This window comes from Dipteris shenzhenensis, chromosome 20 (assembly GCF_047967505.1).
Source record: "Dipteris shenzhenensis isolate YYH24624 ecotype China chromosome 20, Dip_SZ_1.0, whole genome shotgun sequence".
Taxonomy (NCBI): domain Eukaryota; kingdom Viridiplantae; phylum Streptophyta; class Polypodiopsida; order Gleicheniales; family Dipteridaceae; genus Dipteris; species Dipteris shenzhenensis.
The window spans coordinates 18,370,157-18,375,033 of record NC_141615.1 but is presented as its reverse complement, the minus strand read 5'-3'; positions in this window follow the sequence as shown (position 1 = coordinate 18,375,033).

Genomic DNA, 4,877 nt, shown 5'->3' with positions numbered 1-4,877 from the left:
AAATTAATGAAATTATTGTTTACCTACCTTAAAGACAACCAAATATGAACCAAATCAGATTATAGTTTTACTGTCTTACTTCTATGCTGCCTCATCCAATGGCATGCATGCACTTCCTTTAACACTGCTCTAATAGTCATGCCATCAACATCCCATCTCTGACTTGGTTCACTTGTGTGAGAGCTAGCGCAAGCCTAAGTAGATGTGATCAAGATGTAGAAGCTTTTATTTGTCAGTAATTTGGTATCTAGATTAATCAAAATGTCACATGAGAAAGCTATCTAGATAGGGGTACTAAACTTCCACACAATAGAGAGGTGATCAAAATGTATTCCCCTTTCATAGGTATAGTACACCACTTCCATTCTTTAAAAAGAGAACTATTTTCTATTCTTACCACACAAAATTCACCGCCTTTGTAGTGATTGGTCCAAGAGAAACCACCCAAGCCATTAGGGTCGATCTCAACATATCCAATTAAGCCTTGCTCCATAAAACCCATCTCCCATGAATCAACCTCAGCATTAGAAATAGCTCTTCCTAGGTGGGACCTATCCTCCACTCCCTTAGTAATAATCCAATCCCCTCCTAATAGCCATATGAACCCAAACATCAAGGTAGTCAATGAATCCTAGGGGCATTCACTTGTCTCCTAAGGATGATTTGGATCATAGAATTTAAGCACTTCATTGCAAACACGTCAATAGACATTGACATAGCTAAAAATTGTCCACATTTGTCACAAAATAGTTCCTAAAGTCTCTCACAGAAATTCTAATAAGAATGGTTGAACCTCCCTTCCATCTAACAAGCAGTTAACCAAATCTTCAAACCCTAGCTTTCAAAACAAAAACCAAAAGTTATCACCCTCACCACATTGTATCTCCTATATATCGAGACTCACAAATCTCAAGGCCGAGAAACACCCACATTGTTTATATACCGCACAACACCCCCTAAGGTTCCATGACACAACAACCACTGATTTCACAGATGAACTCACCCTCCCTCCACTGATATTAATTTGACAAGACCATATAAGTACCATGCAAGAAATGAAATCTGTTCTCTTTTCCAAGACCCAAACCTCGAGCCATATCTTTGAGCCTCTTGGACATTGAATGGTTTTGCTGATTATTAGCCTTTGAACTAACTTGACCCAATGGTGTCTTCTCCTAAATCTTGCCCTCAGATGAATGCTTTCGATGGTAGGCATCTAGAAGTTCCTTATCCTAACCTTCTTCGATCTGTGCTGACTCTGTATGTTCTTGTAATGCCACATAGGGTTAGTTAGGTTAGTTAGGATAGTTAGGTTAAACTAGCATTGTTGGCTTAATACTTAAGGTGCATGTTCTTGTAATGCCACATAGGGTTAGCTAGGTAAGTGAGGATAGTTAGGTTAAACTAGCATTGTTGGCTTAATACTTAAGGAAAAAATAATCTTGATGAGACTTTTCAAATGAAAGTTACACATTTTTGAACGATAGCACTACGAGTAACTAAGATCGAGCCGACTATAGCAACCCCACACACATGACACACACTCACACAACTATAAGACCCCCCCCCACACACACAATCACACAGCAACAACTTCCTCCTTGATTAGGTTAATCTCCTCGCCTTCTTCTCAAGCAAGCATGGCGTTCCCAATCCTCCGACTTTGCCTCCTCAAAATGGAAAGTCCCAACCAACTTTCAAACATGCATTACTTCCTAAGACCCTTCCCTTATAAATAATAAATCACCCTCATAAAGACTCTCCTTGTAGAAGATTCCATGTTGTCTATACCACTTATTATCTCCACACATGGTCCAAAGAAGTTGAGTCAGAACTTTGGAACCATAGGGACTCCAAACTCCATCAATAATTAATAAAAGTGTCTAGAATCTTTGCTATGGTGATCCCCTAATGCAAAATTAGGGTTTTCATTTTGGTCACATTTCAAATTCACAAATTGAAGAAAAATGGAGGTTTCGGCATTAGAGAAGTCAAGGATCTAGATCTCCCTAGATCAAAAAAAAAAAAGTTAACATCATGGTAAGGTTTTAATCCAAAATAATAAATAGGAACATATTAGGGGAAGCATTTATTCAAGCTAACCAATCAGCTCCAAGAGGTTGAGCCTTTGATGGAAATAAACTATGTGACTCAACACCACACGAATTAATGTCAACTTGAGGTAAAATAATAAGGCTTGTTTAGATGAATTGGATGGTTGGGATGAATAACTTTCAATAAAGATAAAGATCATATATTTAAAATGTGGTTATTATGAAGATGGCATGCTTTAGGTATGGTAGACCTCCCATGTTCTATGGCCAAGTAGGAAATGAAGGGACTTCATGTGTCAGGGGGTATGGACTTTCTGGATCACTCCTTTGTCCACTTTGTTTTGGTATTTGAAACTCTTGGGGGAGCCTGGGGACAATTACACCCGCTATGACTGGCTTTCATTAAAGAATGGATGTGGTGATGATTGATTGCTAGTAGATACAATGGGACTTGGTTCCCTAATTGCTTCGGGCATTGATGGTTGGGCTAACACATAAGCTTCCACTCGCACCCCACTCTCCCTAGAAAATGGGTTTAGCATGTTTGTTCTGACCACCATGGTGGAAAATAGAAGGAGATCTATGACAACCACTATGTTGGCTCTTGGAGTTATATATTAGTGCACCAAGAAAAATGTATTTCCTTATGCAACCATGGAAAATGCAATTGATGATATGCCCTTGAGGGATCCCCTTAAGGGGCAAGGTACATATCAATATGCCATATCTATCCAATGGCATCCTGGATATTGTATAATGCACGTCAATATTGCCCTTGCCCCTAGAGGGGACCCCTCAAGGGCTAAATCGTCAATTACATTTTCTAAAATTTTAATTGCATTTTTCTAGTTGTATCTCCATGTGCAACCACCGCGGTGGGTTGTTGGAGCTATTTTAGTGCTATTTTGGTCCTAAACCAAGGAAAATGTAGTCCTACTTTATTGATATTTTAATCCTTGTTGCAATAAATCCTAAATGAGGGCAAAATTATTCCAAGCCACCATGGTGACTGGAGGCCTGGTGGTGCCATCTAGATAATCAACTATAATTCGTTGAGTGAAATTTGAGAAAAAGTGATTCTATCTACATCCAATAATAGGTTATATAAAAATTAACAACATTTATACTGAGATCAAACATTGAAACAAAGATCTTACATTTATAAAAACTCAGCAATTTTCATATTTTAGAGCTTAAAAGCACTTCAAAGAGCTTTTGGTCCAATTCTAGGCACTTGAATGTGATTAATTATCTAAAAGTGCATTTTTAATGTACTGGAAAGAACATTAACACATTTCAGGAGATATGAGGAAGGGGAAAACAAAATGATGATGAAGCCAGTATGCCACATTGTTTTGTCTTTAGACTTTGTGGACATCTATGTGTAAGACAGGATTGTGTTGTATTATCTTGAAACTTTGTGGACATATATGTGTAAGACAAGGTTTAATGATCTTTTTTTAAATGCAAGAGGGCAACACAAGAAAGTAAAACTAGATGCAATGGACCAAGGATGTGACCCTATGGAAAATGCATGGAGTTATGGACATGTAGAGAAGAGAGAAAAGGATTGTCCCTTGTCAAAGTACTATACTGATACCATCTGCCAAGCCTAGAGCCTGCAAAAGCTTTAGAGTAGCAAGATCCTTGAATGCACCATCCATGATTTGAAGGGAGGATGTGAAAAGCATTCACATCACATACAACATAGTCTCTAAGCATGTGAAAAACTCTAGACATTCAGTTGGTCCTCCAATGCGGTTTAGAGTAACTGAGCCACTAACTAGAGTACATAAAGATAGCTGTCATACAGCTATTATTCATGGGCGGTGTACCAACCACATCTGCAGCTAACAAGCCAGTGATATAAATTCACAATGGTCACCTTGGCATATCATGAGTGGAGCTCGATATCTCAACAATCCCCCTCGAGCTCAATCCCAATTCTTGCACACCAAGCAGGTCTCTAAACTTGTGCAGCTTCTCTGCACCCAATGCCTTTGTGAATATGTTAGCTACCTGATCCTCTGTGCTGACATAAACTAGATCAATAAAATGTGAAGAGAGTAGGAGAGAAGTAAGGAGTCTCACTTGCAGCTTTCTCACATAAACAATGGGGGGATACACACAAAGGTGGAGGCTAAAAACAGTTTTTCTCTTCTTAGTTGTGAAAGCCAAAAGAATTCTCTCTTAGTACAAAAGGAATAGATGAACCCTATATGTGGGTCTCAAACCAAACTCAGCTAACCTAGGTGGCATACTAACTGAGCCACTAACTAGAGTACATAAAGATAGCTGTCATCCATGGGCAGTGTACCAACCACATTTATAGCTAACAAGTCGGTGACATAAATGCACAATGCTCACCCTGGCATATCATGAGTGGAGCTCGATATCTCAACACTCCCCCTCGAGCTCAATCCCAATTTCTACACACCAAGCAAGTCTCTGAGAACTTGCGCAGCTTCTCTACACCCAATGCCTTCATGAATATGTCAGCTACTTGATCCTCTGTGTTGACATAAACTAGATCAATAAGACCTCCTAGTGATAATGCACCTCAATGTGCTTTGTATACTACTCATGTTGTCACAATAAATGACAACTGGCCCATCTGTAGACTGCCTGATGCATATCATAAAGTAGCTTATGCAACTAAGCTACCTCACATGCAGCCATTGATGCACCCCTGTACTTAGCCTTTGTGCTCGACAAGGCAACTGTAGGCTATTTCTTGCTGCTCCAAGTGACTACAACACTCCCAAAAGAGAACACATATCGACTAGTAGATCGTCTATCAGAAATACTACCAGCCCAATCAGC